At 37.1% G+C, this 16,858-nt stretch overlaps 1 protein-coding gene across 1 annotated transcript in view; it reads left to right on the top strand.

Moving 5' to 3' along the window:
• The first annotated feature begins 1,809 nt into the window (after positions 1–1,809).
• The window catches only part of LOC140749091 (neurotrimin), a 184,125-nt gene continuing 169,076 nt past the window's right edge, over positions 1,810–16,858 (top strand). Inside the window, exon 1 of the mRNA XM_073082113.1 lies at positions 1,810–2,122. The gene's annotated coding sequence lies outside the window, so the exon portion shown is untranslated. The remainder of the gene's footprint in view (positions 2,123–16,858) is intronic.

Genomic DNA, 16,858 nt, shown 5'->3' with positions numbered 1-16,858 from the left:
CAGGTGAATTATTTGCATACAGTACGCTAATAATTAATTATTGTTTCTGTGCTAATTCTTAACGACATTTTTAATTAAATTGCACATACGTGTTTGTTGCAATTAATAAAAATAAATAATAAAATTTGCTGGTAACTTTACATCTATAGAATATTGTTTGACGACATTCTTACATACTAATATGACCTTGATATTATTGAACATTGTAATTAACATTAAAGTACCTAAAAGCAATACTCACTTAAACAACTAATGAGAGTTTCAAACTAATCGTACTTCTAGTACTTCGTTATACAAAAGTTTCCACAATAACGAGTAGGGAACTTGGAATTATTCTAGATGAAAGAAAAACAAAGAAGCAATCCAAAATATCCATCCACTTAATACAGCAACATCAGCGCTTAATATAACAAAGGAGATCACCGAATATTTCGCTAACAAATTGACCAATAAAAGAAAAAGTTGTGAAGCCTTGATTTCCTCGGAGCTCCAACTTGTTCAAACTTCCAATTGTAGTCGGATTGTTTTTTAAAGTATTTCTGCGGACGACGAGGGCTCCGCGAGGGGTCGGAGGGGGTCGGGAGGGGCCGGTCCTCACTCAGCAGAAGATGTCTCGCTGCAGATGGAGCGGTTTCATTTGTTAATCTCGCGCTGAACCCGCGCGGAGACGCCTAATCCCCCGTGACGAACGAGGCCATATATATTTTATTCCTCCCTGAAATTCATCCCGCGAATTCGGTTTCGGGGCTAAGTTTTAAATAGAATTTCAAAAGTTGAAACAAGTTACGAGTTACAACAACCGGCCTAACTGGCCTAACTGCCGACGCGGTTGCCATTATTCTGCCGATACGCGAGATATTGAATTATCTTCGCCAGAATAATGGAATTACAAGGGGCGTGACGCCCGCGTAAATAAACCCATGGCGGTTATTAAATACGCCCCGGCGCCTTCCGCCCGAAACTTGTTAGGACCCGCGATGCTATGCAAGGAAAACATTTCGTATGCCCTTTCTAATTAATGTTTTATTCTTTTGGAGTAAGCCATACAGACGTGGGGGTTTATCGACGCATCGCCAACAAATCTTCTCGACATTAACATACGTCTCGCAAAGCGACAACCACAAAAAGAAAGTTCGTCTCGGTGCGTTCTGGGATAAATGGAATCCGCAAATCCTTACAATATCCAATAGCGTAAAAGAAATGCGCGAAATTAAATTCCGAAGCGTAGCCATTTGTAAAAGGAACCGGCGGGGAACCGCAGAGCGGCGGGATTAGCGCCTGCCTCGCGCCCTCAGGTGTTCGACTCCCGGCGAGGCAACTCCGCGCTAACAGATCTTTACGGCTGACGGCGGCGTCGTTTATGTCTCAAACTTTTATCAATAAAGCTGTGAAGCGAGCGTTGGCAACCGAAATCTCAAAATATTTATTATTACGATGTAGCGAAGCGTGATAGGAACATTTCGAACGTTCGTCGAGAGCTACGGGACCGATTTTGTCCCGTAGCTCTCGACGAACGTTAATTTTGGAAGCAACCGACCAATCGAGCTTTCAAAGGTCACGTTGACCGAGGACTAGCGGATCTCCCGTGGAGCGGCGGCATGGTCGCCTTCCGCGGCCGATAATGTATGGAAGCGGAACGCGTCCGGAACTCGGCGGGCGCGAGGCTCGGGTCGGCGAGGGCTCGCTCTCGCTGGAAAATTGAATTTCAATGTCACAACAGTGCAGATGTAAAAATGATCGGAGGCTCGGGGACGATCGTTGGGGGAGTGCGCGCGCAGGGGGAGGGGGCGGCTGCGCGCGCCGCGGGGAGCGGCGGCGGCGGCAGTGTCCCGGGCCGCCCGCGCCGAGCGCACGTGTGGCGCGTTCGTCCGCCGATCCGATCGCGCGTGTTCGTGCTGTGCCGCAGTGAGTGCTCTATGTGGAAATACGCGGGCGCGCGCGGCTCGACGCCCGCGCGACTCTCGCGCGATCGCTGACCGACGGCCTCGCCGCTCGATCTGAAAGTTTTCTTGTTTTGAAGTTTGGCAAAGGCGCCACCGTGAACCGCCGGACGGACCTGAGGATTCGAAAAGTGAGGCGATGACGACCGGGCCTCGCTGAAGCTCGTGTCGAATCCAGCAAAGTAAGTCCCGCGTCCAGTTACGTAAGGTCACTTCCGAAAGTGACGGTGAGGGTAGCTTCACGACGTCCGATAGCGGACCCGGCGGCCGCGCTTTATCTCCCGATCTTGCGACCGAAGTCGGGGCGACAACCAAAGCCTCGCAAAAAGATAACATCGGGCTTTCTCCTGAACTTACAACTCCTTTTAAGCGGAGGTCGAGCGAGGTGACTTCTTACGGAAAGTTTCGGGAGGTTTTCGGGCCGCTTCCTTATCGTCCTAATTGGTATTAAAATATTCATAAGTAATTCAATGACCCAAACCGCGTTGTGGTCAACGATTTGCATACGCCGGTAGCGGAGGCCGGGCCGCGGTGCTCGCATTAATTAAGTTAAGATACCTGGAGAGAGCGTGTCGAGTGTTGGCGCCGGAGACCGCGTAAAACTTTATGAGCGGTTTAAAGTGAGCATTAGCCGAGTGCGCTCGGATAACACCAGCCGCTGAATAAAACATTCAATCCGCGGGAGAACGTACTCTATTTGATTAGCGTCGTAATCGTTTGCACGGTTTCCCGGCAGATAACAAGATCAGCGTGAGCGCGGTAAATCTCGAGTGCGTAAATAGTTAACAGCGCGATCGTCAAGGGTGGAAAAGTTTGTGAGGTGCACGCAAAGTGTCCCCAAGTGAAAGTTTGAAAACTCTCGAAGAAATTTTCATTTAGATATTAAAATTTCGAGAGCGCGCCAATGCAAATTCTACTCCCGGGTAACGCGCGAGTCGCGGGAAGATACGCGATACAAACACATAATCTAGGCCCGAATATGGCTTTTTAATCCATCAGTACCTAAAATACTTGGCAAGTTTCAATCTAAGCTCGAGAAATAGTTGTAGCCTTCCAGGTTGGAGTAGCCATTCATGGGGCGTTTGAGGCGACGACGACAGAATCGCTTTACGGAGGGTTGAATGGGATTAGCCCTTTCGAGGGGCCGCGATAAACTAATATGCGGACTCGAATTGGCTCCGAATAACCCCATTTAGTGCGTGCCCCGGACCGCTTCCTCGGACGTGAAATAGGTGGTCTTTATCAATTTCGACATGATGATATTAATCCTGAAACACCTAAAAATATGTCAGACAAAATCATAAGTATTATTATAACTATGCAATATTTTAACCCTATACTTGGCAGAAAATTTTATTCTAAAAAAAATATACTTTTGCTACTTCCCTGCGTTAATTGGGTTATAAGGATATTAGGAAAAATAAAATAAAAAATCTCTGAATTTCAGTTTTCAGAATATAGTATGTGTCTTTAAGTGCACACTGCCAGGTTCACAAGAAAAAAAATATGTGTCTTTAAATGCACACCGCCAAGTACTCACTAAACTAAGAAATAATTAAAAAATATAAAAAATATCATACATTTTGAAAATACTAAAGATAAAAGTCTCGGAAGTAATGACATGTCAACAAGTTTTGAGATATTTTAGTTGAGTTGAGAGATTAGAAGACCTCCTCCCAAAAAAACGCAGTCCCCACATAAAGCGACTCGAAACTTTTTGAGTGGCAATAATTTTTGTTTACCGCTGTTCCCATGACGAAACAGCAACCAGGAATTACAAATGAAGATGTCCAGGATCTGTGAAGACAATATTAACGAAGGCTTATCACATTTGTACGGTATAAAGCGACTTGTCTGTTTAAACCTTCATCCATGTTTCCGTTAGAATGTTGTATTAAATTTGAGCATATGATTGGACTTTATTCCAATTGTTTGAAGGGTGTGGTAAGAAGATATACTTTTCTCAGGCATTCCAGCTTAGTCTTCAGGGCTAGTAGCGCATCTATGGCCGACCTCAAGTGGGAATTTGGTCTTATCTGGAATTGATATTGCAGATGTTCTGGGATCATCATTATTGGAGATGTTTACATTTTTGACAGAAGACGCTATTGATTGGACAGGACTTGAGTTCAGGGACGTCTTGATGAGACTTAGACATCTGGAATTCATCTTTCTAAGATTTGCTGGATTCTACATCAGATTTAATTACGCAATTTACATACCAAAGCTAGAATTTTTCGGCCTCCAGTCATATGAAAAAAATATTGCAAGCTAAGGACTGGGAATTTAGTGGAAGCGGGGAAATATTAATTGCAGTCATGAATTATAAAAAAAGAACTCTGTCTGAACTTTGTTTACCCTACCCCTACCTTGTGTGCAGAACCTTAGTATACAGTAGCAAAGTTGGCAGTGTGCATTTAAAGACACAATATTGACAAACAGTAATATTGTATGTCGTTGGCAGTGTGCATTTTAATGCACACATAACAAAAGTCATGAATTACTATATATTCAAAACATTATAACTCAAAAAAATAACACCAAAACATTGCACAAAGCTTGCAGAAAGTAAGATTATATAACTTTAATACATATAACTTAATTTCATTCAGATAAGATAAGATACTTAGAGAGCGTTGCGCAGGCGCTGACCGACGTCTCGCTATTTTGTTTACCACTGACAATGTGTGAACGAGACAGATATAGATTTCATTTTCTGACGTAAAGAAACGTTTGCTAAGTCGCTTTGAGTTATTATTAATAAGATTCTATGTTGCATTTTCCAAAAAAAAAATCTGATTTGAATGTGCATTTAAGTGCACCCTGTCAAGTATAGGGTTAAAAGGCCTATGCCTGCGCTTGTGCCCCAGTAGACACTAATAATATATTAATTAACAATATGTTGGAGAATACTATTTTGTCTGCCACGACACGTGTCTGACACGCTCTATGTATGTAGATGTAAATAAATCCTTGTAGTTCATACAAGTATGTATCAACATTTCACAATTTTCAAAACTTAATTTTGTTAGAAATTAAGTTTGACTTAATGGAAAATAGTACTTTCTCGTTTTAATATTGATCTATGTAATAACTATCGTTAACTATCTATGTATCATTGTATCTCAATGGGAAAATATTTTCAGTAACTATTTAGATTAACCGTTTACGATTTAAAATAGACATTTACTTAACACATTCAAAACAAAATAAACACCAACTTTCATTAATGAGTTTAATAAAAGCAGAGGTTTCATTCTAGGAACAGCTGAACGTTGTACAATTGTAATTGGATATCTACTTTTATTATATTAGGTATATTATTCGATTTTCTGTACAATAATAGACGTCATATGATTATTCATATGACATCTTATGATGTCGCCGATTTAGACAGATGAGCACAACTAACTATTATTATAAAAACCCGACTACTTAAAAAAATAGCGGTTACTACGACAATGTAGAAGAACTCATATGTTAGAATCTGTAACGCCGTTTGGGCTGTAGGCATTCCAAAGTATCTGGCATGTTTACATATTATACATACATACATACAGCTTATGTTCAAAGAAACATTACCCACTGTAGTCTGCTAAAATCTATTTCATTGTTCCGATTCATACTTGTTTCAATTGTGCAAAGTAAATTTTATTTATTATATTTCAACACATTGGCGAATTTACATTACTTTTCCTATCTCATAGCTGTATCGGCAGCTGGATAGAATAATTACAATATTCCCGGTACTGATTGTATATTTCCGGTACTATCTGATAAATGACAGAATTAAAATGCGTTTTACTTGTTACAAATTCTGGCCGCTAATATGATTATTATCGTATGTATGTACATATTGTACATGTATTACTAGCGTATAGTTAGTAGACACAGGGAGTATTCTCGGATCGGACAATCTGCATTTGGATAGCTTGGTATAAGTCCCAGATCCTTCTCTAAATAAGTGGCAACCCCATGCCCAGTATTAGGACAGTATTTATAGATTCGATTTTATGATACCTGTAATGTACTGTTCCTGTAACCTAAAAGAGTGCAGTATTGTCTCCGGTCAAATACAGATATTGTATAGGGTATCAAAACGAGTTTCCTACACATTTATAACATTAAACTGCTTAACTTGTAAAGCAATAATTAATAGACAATAACAGCGTTAGTTACTTACTATTAAGCATTTATCGGCTACTTTGAATTCGATGTTCTCCATTGCTAATTTATTTATCTAAGTAAAATTCAGTCTCAACATAACACGCTGAATGACTTTGACCTTTAGAAATAACCAAGCCTCGACTTCACAGATTATTTTCGGCTGTATTTACAGAGGACCGTATACAAGATTTATTCCACTTAGCCCTTGCTAGCTATAACATAGTGGTCGACTTTAGGTTCAACTCTACTTTTATTAAGAGATGCTAAAGCATCATTACCAACCGATCGATTATGTTCAAATTCATAAGAAAGATGCTTGGTTGGGATTTACTTTCAGTAGGCAATTACAAAAAGTAATTATCATCCACAATAATAACATAACGTTACTAAATAGTAGACACTATCGTCATCACTTCATAAGCTCATGTTTATTCCATAAACCATTGAAGCAAGAGTCATATATTTTAGTGGGATTCTACGTTCTATATCGGTACCTTAGATTAAAATATGGTAGACTAGGCTCTAAAATTAAAACAGATAAAATTATGAGGACTTGTGAAGTATACGCAAATTATGCACATATATTGGCAATCATGCCCAATGCGTTCCGTATACACTCATAGATGACAGTTATGTTATTGTCTGATAGCAAAAAATAATTGACATCGTTTCTCGCCAGCTATATTTAAACATCATTATTGGTTTTGTCTACCAAACATCGATATATGTCAACTTGTTCATGATATTCATAGTCACATTTCGATCTTTGTCATGTAAAAATTTTATGTATTGATAACGAATGGTAAATAGTTCCGATTAGTGAAATTACGAAATCTACCCTAACACTCAACTTCGCTCATAATAATGTACTTTCAAGGTGTTGTCTCTATTTTTGGTCCAAGGCTAGTCCGAAACAAGCGACATAACTTCTCCGGGATGTCGTTGTGCGAATCGCGTCGTAAACCGTCGGACAGTATCACAGCGGCTTATCGCCACCCCCGGGAGTGATCTGCTATCGGACGCTCTGCGTAAGAGAATACGTTACAGTATCCTTGTGAAGACAGTCTAATAATTTACTGACAAATCGCTTCAGTAAATGATTTAGCTCCGAAATTCTTGGATTTCGGGATACTAGAAAAATGTTTAAAGTAGATCTATAGAAATGTTCGCTCAAATACTAAGCAATAGGGAATTAATGAATAAGTGACTTATTTGCGTTTGAGGAAATAATGATTGCTCCATCATGGTCTAGTTTATCTTATTTTACACTATTGCGAAGTAACGCAGAAATTCATTTCTTCCTCAACCCATTATTGTCTTACTGCTGGGCACGGGTTGTCTCTCAGACGAAGAGGAGTATAAGCCATAGTTGACAGGCCTGGTGAAGGGTGAATTAGTAAACTTTATATGCATTTTTAAGAAGAAGAAGAATAACTTCACCATGAAAATAAGTGATAATAAATTTCTAATAGCCACATATTTTTTGAAAAATTGCAATTGTTTTGTACGTCGAAACCCTCGACTGACAGGCTGAGGTTTGATACTACTGATATGCCACTACTACTGTACTATACTATAATCCTATCACGGCTTTTATTTAGTTCTACGAATATACTACTATTAAATATTAATAACTTCAGGGAAATGTAAAAATAAGTCTCCAATAATACTCGTACTCATTGACTATTGCGGCTGCACTTAATGAATTATATATAATAATTCATACTTAATGAATTATATATAATCATATATAATAATTCATTAAGTTGGAATAATAAAATGGTTGTTACGATAAATTCCAATTAATTTCCCATTTATTTCCACAATGTATTCAATTAGTATTTTACATGCAGTATTTAGCTCTATTCAGTTGCGGGCCTTTGTTTTGAAACTAAAATTTGTTAATGTGCAAGAAATGTTTTTATGTTCCACTAAATATAATTAATGTTATAATTGTCATCAGCATTAATCATCAGAATTTTCATCCCATTGCTGGGCATAAGTCTGTAAAAAATATATCATTTTTAGTGCCATCGAAGTCGGTCATATTTTTGATGCTGTAGTAGATCTCGTATTAATTTGAACTTTGACTTTTAAGGTTTCTCTGATTCCTTTTGACGCGTGCTCTCTTCTGAATTGCGTTTTTTACATTCTGAAGACGACGTATTTACTCTATTGGCAATTTTAAACTTAATCTCGATATTGACTTATATTCTAATGAATATTTTTATCATATCTCTTTGAATTGAATTTGCTAGAACCAGAGTGGCCTAAGTGCATTTTAATGATTTTTCACCTATCTATATTGTCGTAATTTAAATATGTTGTATAATCCGCGTAAAACTGCTAGTCCGCTCTGAATATAGTAATGAATCGCGTCGCCATGGTAAATTGTATGACTACATCTTCTCGCAACAACTTCAGACTACGGACTATGCACTTTTACTCTTATATAATAAATCGTTTTTTGTAGTTAGGCTACTCTGACTCTAACAGCCTCAATTAAAATAGTGTCTACGAGTTATTTACAAAGATACTTAAATCAAAATAATAGCTATGCATTTTCACGCTTTACTAAGTTATAACGTTTTCACGTCAAAAATATTGTTATTTCGACGATTCATATAACATGCGATACAGTAGACCCAATGTATTTCTTACTATCCAGCGATATTGCTTCCTATTCCCGTCGTACATGCCATAAACCGTTGAACACTGATATATTTGAAATGGCCACTATATTCCGGTACCCTATCTCGTAGGCCCAAAACTGACATAATTTCCCCCGCTTGTCCGTGGTAAATACCGTCGTAAAGTACTGGGCACAACAATATGGCCGCCCGGGGGAGTTTTCAAGATTAGAACATTGTTTCTTCAAGTCTTCAAGCAGTACTTTGGTGATGTCATAAACTGCTGCGTAATCATCTTTTCTGTGAAATGTCTTTGTTCGAAAAATATGTCTTGTAGTAGGTACATTACAAACTTGATATTGAAAATATACTTAAACTTTTCACAAGTGTGTTAGACTTAGAAGATCAGCGTTAAAATATAGATAGCACCTCGGTGAGCCATTGCCTATAACTTACGAGTATATTACAGTTACAGGCGCATCACTACACCTTGAAACTAAGTTTGAAAGTTTCGTGTGCCATTATCTAAATCCATCTGTGAATGTGTTACACGTTGAGATTCGGACTCTAAATCATTTTGTTAAAAACTGAGAGATAACGGATAATTTACCTAAAAATAAAATGTACATTACATTGATTACTTTATGAAGCTTTCTTTTAGGAATAAGAGTCACTGATTGTTTATAGATGCCACATTTTACTATCAATTTATTATACCTACAAAAAAGACTACAGTAATGATTAGTGTAACAAAAATAAAACACTTAGAATATATACTTTCAGAAAGTATCGAAGTTAATGATAGTACTTTTTGAACTATTAATCATGTCTTGTATTAACTCAAATATCTCTACAAAGTGGATCAACTTTAAGTCGAAAGTTTCCAGCTAATTGTGTTTGGTGATTAATATAGTATTAGTAAATTGGAATGAAGGACTTCGATTATTAACTAACGAATCAGTTTTAAGAGATAAACCTTATGCGACATAACTTTAATATATTTTTTTTAATTTGTTCTCTAATGAAATAAATGCTAGCAATTTTTATTAAAGTCAGTGCTTAAAAATATAGCCTAAGTGCTAATGGATGAGACACACGTAAATACACTTCAAAAACATTAACCTTCACAATTGGATAAATAGAGCTAAGCGTAAACAGGCTGATACTAAACGGAAATAATAAACAATATATTATATAAAATTTTCCACTCCTACAGGGCAACCTACCCTTACAAGACAAGCTACGCCTACATTGAATTATTGGGTTCATCTGTTGTTTTCTTATAATGATGTTTTAATGAGAAACATGACAATAATATATTGTTGCTTAAAAGAAATAATAATAGTACTTCTAATCTTGATATTATCCGAATGTGTGGGAAAGTGTCCCAATCAGTTCTGATACCGACCGCTAGGGGCGCTGATCGGAAATGTATGGGCAAATACGTAAATACAAAAAAGTCATTTTTGTAAAAACGTAAAATCTCATACTAAGGGTACAGGTACAATTTTTTGACACGTATGTAAGTGTACCAAGTACTACATCGACCCGCGTGGTGTATCACTGTCACCTGCCGGTGTGACCCGTAGAAGTTTCGGGTTTGGTCCACGGCCAAACAGGTACATAAATGATGAATTTAGATTTCTGTTCCGGGTCTGAATGTTTGTATGTGTTCATGGCACGCCCGATACAGGAAATCCTAGTGTGATGCTGCAATTGTAGATAGCGACTTTTTTAAAGACCGGTTAGAAATACAAAAGCAAAATTTAAATAAAATATCCATTAGCGTTATTAAACGTTACCCGACAAAAAAAGTTATTCATAAAGTAAGAGATAAAACTCAATAATGTGGAGGATGATCAACGAGGCGAACATAAAGCGACAAGCATGAATATCCAAATTATAAGTATCAACTTGATCAAGCCGTTGTTGGACCACTAGGATGAGTTGCAAACGCACATGTCATGCTCAAGTACGGTTCGCGAGATCATTTTTTATCAGCCGCCAATCAGCGTGACGATGCGAAACACGTTATCTGTTCAACCCTCGGGAGATTGGAGCACAAGATTTCGAATTGACAATTACCTAAAGATTACTTATTTCCAATACAGGTTCTATCCGTCAAGTAAATGTGATGTAAGAATCTCACTCAGTCTCTCTATCTGAAGGTAGTAGTTTGTCAAGCACATCCGAAAATTTACTTGACTGATATAAAAAGTTTTTTCTGAAAAATACTAAGAACTTTGAATATCAAAAAATAATACTAAATACATATAAAGAAATTTATATAATCATTAACAACAAAAGATACATAACAATAGCACCTAGCGATTGAATTGACTTGAGGAGATTGGTATGTATTCAAATGCCTTCTGGCGGATATACTTGTACTGCCGGTATACAAGCTATTAACGTTATCAAATAAGCGTAAGCGTGACGTCAGACCCACCCTCGGGCGAACTCGACAACTCTGAATTATTCAGCCAATGTTCCAAATTACATGATTGTCAACTCGAATTTGTCCATTTGAATAGTTCTCGCCAATTCCCTGTTAGTTTACCGAATTGTGTCAGAAATTTAAATAGTTCACAAACTGGAAGCCGAGCAAACACTCGCTAAACAGCGTAATGGGAATTGCGAAGCTTTTTCACCGCGGAGTTTGAGAATTTCACCATTGAAAATAATAATGAAATTTTAATCGTCGTAATGCGTAATTTGCTTTAAGATTTTAATAACTTTAGTGCTGTTGAGTTCTGTAAAACTGGAATAGTGAAAGGCGTTTGGGCGAGCACGCAATAGTACGTAATGGCGACTAAGGGTATGCTAATTAACCGTTATCATTCGAATTGTTATAATTGCTGGGCTATCGCACTAATTCCAGGAAGGTAACGCTTATATTGCGTGAAGCGAGGTTATTTAATTCGTAACGAAATTGCAGACTTCATATGGTTATGTTTGTTTTCTTGTAATAAATAGGTGGAATAATTACAATTGTTTCTATGTACGATTATATATGTGTCAAGGACATGAAATTTCACATCGTACGGCCTGAAATTGGACATAAAACCTTGCATTGCAGGTTGATGCGGTCCAATTTTATTATATTTATTTTATGGTTTATTTATATCATCATCTATTATCACTTCATAAATAGATAGCGCTCAGCGTAATTAACAGCATAATAGGTTCACTTCCAATTTGTACCGCTAGTATTTTTCTTTGTCTAGAGCTAAACAAGCGATTTATATCTTTTGGCAAACAGCGCGACATGATGTATAGCGGCATATTTATTACACTTAACCTCAACCATTAGCCTCCAAGCCCGAGGGGTCTTATCGATAAAATCACACTATTAATATTAGTCGAGGGACAATTAAAGTGTGCTTTTGTTTTCATATAGATCGATTTCACTTTATCTTCCAATCGCTCTAATGATCGCTCGTTAGGCGCCATTGTTGGAACTACAAACATTCCGATTTCTTCGCCGTTTCTCTATTCTCGATAATTTTATAGTCCCTCTCAACTGAATCCATCCAATTAATAACGCGATCGTTATCTTTAATTAATTGCAGCCGAATTCAGTTTTGAATTTTCGAATTCTGATGCGCTCATAAAGGGTCGATACAACCAATTATGATTTACATGAGATCATTATTTTCGATATAACGAACAACATATTAATGCATTTAAAATAATGTATTAATTAAATATTCCTTATGTAAAGCATACAATAATTTAATAGTCAAAGATGGCATTGTGTTCTTTGTATTTTTTTTCACGCTGATTATTATTTGAGGTAAATAGAAAACGATCTTGTGAAATGATATTAAATGCATTTACATTACTGAATATTGAAAATGAAAGTATTTTATGACTGCGAGAAACGTCGTATACGTTCTTATTCGTATTTCATGTTCAAGTAGTTTACACTAACATTAAACGCGGAGACCACAGATGTCGCTTTTCGCTCTTGCGAGAGTAATTGAAATACATAGTGGTATCGTATTGTATAAAGATATTTATTATAGCTGCCTACAGAATTGGGACAGTGGAATTCAATTGCGTCTCGGAAAATGTGGACGTTTCCAGCCACGTCCTCAGACGCGCGCAGTGTGGCGAATGAGCCAAGACTCCACTTAGGGCGCTTACGTTGCATTTCCTATTTTATTCCTCAACTATATTTTGTTTCGTTTCCGCGAGCACAATCTGCTTTTAGAAACAATTTCGGAGAGTTTAAGTAAAACGGTGGAAAAGTCGCTGGAATTGATATTGCATTTGCTGTGGAATATTTCTACAGGCTTTTTATTCCCATTGTCGGATGTCTGCAGTGAGAATAGGCGTTGCTGATGAAAGCACGAGGATTAGTCACGTTCGTTTGAGAACTTTACAAATATCCTGTTGTCATCCTTTTTAAATTCTTATTCAATTTGTCTTACTGAATTTCATTTTAATATTCGTGTATTTTAAATATTGGTTCATTTATTACATAGAGACACAGAAGTTTTTCGCTAAATCACTCTCTAAAATAAAACAGTCATTTGAATCTACAATTGCAACACAGAGCCATGTTTAACTTACGTCAGAGGTTTATTTCGTAAACCTCTGACGTAACTTATTGATTCATTAGACGCCGATTTTTCTGCTTTCGTCCAATCAGTCCTCATTTGAAAAGCATATTCAGAGTTTCAAATTTTCCTCATTCGCTGAATGTTTGTGGACAAATATTGACTGAAAGAAATTGAAGAGCGCAAACGACCTACTCTGAAACAAAATTTCCAAGGAATATGCGAATCGTTTATTCACTTGCCATAGTCTATATTTTGCGAACGTGCGAAACATAAACTGGGGAAGGAACTTAAGAAAACGCTCCGCAAATAAAACTCAGAAAGGATCTTAGCGGGAATTGTTTTAAATTGTATTTGTGCAATGTACCGTACAATTTCAAGATGGGACGTGACGTAACGATTTTATGAGAAGTAGTACATAATAATTGGATGCGTATACACTTGTACTGGTCGTAGTTTGAAGTTAAAATATCTCTTTATCAATTCTCACTAGTTCACGTTTAAATAGTAGTAATATTAACTTGTACTTGATATTATTTACACAACTTACGGTAAGCTTAAATCTGACTTTAAAATTAATTTATATTCAGCACACTCATACATAAATACTAACAAATAATAAGCGATATCTAGTTCACAGCGAGTCAAAGAGATGTATAGATTATACCAACAATTGTGTGGGCGTAAATTAGTACATGTAGCGTTAGCCTACATTAATGAGTTTATTTTAATTTCGATCTGAAATATCTTGGTACTTTTAATTACATACTCATGTAGTGAATGAATACTATATTATAAAGATGAAAATTTGAAACGATTAACGGTTCACGCAATTTCTGTCATAATTATATTCCATAGAATAAGCAGTGTTAGTTCAGCCTCCCATATCGAAGATACGGGGTTCAGATCCCAAGCAAATGGCCCAGGTTTTTAAAATATTATATATGCATATTAATTGTTTTATTCCATAAAATACGAGCGTTCTTTCCATTCAACTACCGCCCGTAGTAGACATTCATCTTTAATCATCTCCACCCAGGATGAAAGTCCCATTTGAAATCTATCACTGATATATTGCTGTCCCTGATAATAAGTTTGATTCCCTTTGTAAGTGTCAGGTCACCACACTCTTCAAAGCAGAAATCAGGGCAATCGGCACCAGGTAAAATAAAAGAAGTTTTGTGCGATGATAACAGTGGTAATTTTGATAATATTTCATGTTATGAAACATAATACGCGAAGCTAAAAATAAATAAATTCAAGCGTAATTTGCGTTAGTTCGAATCACGCCATAAAATAAATTGCACACGGACCGGACGTATAAAATAAATGTCAGTTTACAATGAGTTGCGTAAAACTTATTGGCGAGATTCAGTAAAATTCATACATTTATTATGACAATCGGCAGTATCAATGTGCGCCCAATTTGCAAACAATGGGCTGCGGTGAGCGGGCAATGTTGCCGCATTTGTATTATAATAAAAATTGACAAATTTTCGCTTCAACTCCCGCTAGCGTCCCCGCTCGCGGACATTCCCGCGGAAGTTTTGCAATATATTCTACTGTAATGTAAGTACTTTTTGTAGATAATCACAATTAATTAAGATTCATTCAAGCTCGTTTAATTACATTATTTCATTCTTATGTTTATTAGTTACATTACGATAAGCGGTTTTAAATTGCTTTGCCGTTTTTTTTGTCTTTTCACAAATAGTGCAAATTTGTATGGATAAAGATACAGTTAGTGATGTTTTTCGTTAATATTATGGAAACCTAGAAAAACGAACTAGAGTTATGCTAGATAAATTAATTTTGCAGGGGCTTATTAGGATTTGTTCATTGATATTCGTAACAAACCAGTTATATTTATTTGTCAAGCAAAAATTTAGAAGGTTCTAAACAGGCTCATTGTAAAGGTAATGGCAGGAAGACAACGGCTAGCGTTACGTGGGATAAGCTCGTTCACAGGCGTGACAGCCTCTTGTCGCCTCTCGGGCCTCTAGTGCTGGTGTCTGCCGCCAGGTGGCGCACTGATGTGTAAAACACGTGAAAGTACCAAGTGACGTAAAGTACTGTTTCGTACCAAGTGACGTAAAGTACTAACAATGAGATACTTTAAATTTTGAATCCTGTATTCTGGGTAGTGAAGTGAAAAGATTGTAGAAAAGACAAGTGGTAAGTTAATACTATAGTTGTATCCTTGAAGGTTTTCTTTGTAAGCGCTACGCCCACGTAGAGGAGGTACAGGCTCGGTTATTTAACGTCTCGTATAACATTATGTATAAAAGATATTAAATTTTATGTGAATAGGGCTTACTTAATTGGTATAAATGTCTTTATTTTTTAAATATACTATTACTAAATATATGTGAAAACGTAGTAAATCTAGGTGCATTTTATAGATTTATTAACCTATTTTAGTTTAGAATAATGATCCCTTGCTTGCCAGTTAACTAGAAAGGGCTTTAAGCATACTTCATATAAAACAATGATTAACCTTGCACCATCTAGCTGCTGTCGCACTATACCCGTGACGAAGCTACGCAGTGACGTAGGTATAAAGACCGCTACACGGAATTAGGGTTTAAACGAGATAATATTACCGAAACGGTCCACGGGGCAGGTTTATTTGAATTCCGCTTAAGTGTAATGTTACAGTCAAATTGTAGTTTTGCGGTAGGCGCTACATTACAGAGCTTTATTAGACAGCGGCCATTTGAATTTGAGAATTTACTAATCCGTAGAGTTTAGCTATCTACGTTTACTATGTTTATTTGTATTTAATTTCATAGAAGTAACTCATGTTATTATGTATAGGTCTGTAAAATATGTTAAGGTATACATATTTGGATGTGGCAGAGTCGTTTGTAATTCGACTCCGGCGGCACGACCGCCACACCCATTTCTGTCAAATAATATGTTAAACGCTGCTGTTTCCTAGTTTGATGGGTATGGGAAAGGAGACATTATTTTCCGAGGCGTCCCAAATTAATCATCAGGGGTACAAACACAAATTTGGCGGACGTCAGTTCTAGAAGAAATTTATTATTGTCTGGGGTTGATTGCAGATTTACGGGCAGTAGTAGCCACTTACGATCAACGCATTGTGTATCCGTTTGCTACTTGTATAGTATAAACCACGTAACAGAGCTATTGGTGAAAAATCCTTTCGAAGGTTAAACCATCGGTTTGGCCACTAACTCGTATCTTACTTCGGTAGCCCCAATGGAACAGCGTGGTAGAGAATACCTTCCCCCCTATACCTCGCAATTAGTACCGATTTTAGACTTGCCACCATCGAAGAAAAAGTTTCCACTGAACCTTTCTTCTTGCTAAATAAATTAGATGATTTGAGCTTTTTAATTTAAAAATAAAACCTTCAACAGTTACAATATAATATTCTAGTTATAAGCGTGTCAAAATGTTCTCTCATGTTTCATATTTAATGGGATCAATAAGATTCTATATTTAGAAGAACCGGATTCGACAACTATAATCCTTATAACGTCGACGGAAAATTTCTATTGTCAGAAATACGTGGAGCGCGTAGAAAAAT

Source organism: Epargyreus clarus, unplaced genomic scaffold (assembly GCF_041222505.1).
Source record: "Epargyreus clarus isolate Ecla_fem2 unplaced genomic scaffold, WU_Ecla_fem_2.2 ptg000017l, whole genome shotgun sequence".
Classification (NCBI taxonomy): Eukaryota; Metazoa; Arthropoda; class Insecta; order Lepidoptera; family Hesperiidae; genus Epargyreus; species Epargyreus clarus.
This window is presented reverse-complemented; position numbering and strand designations above follow the sequence as displayed.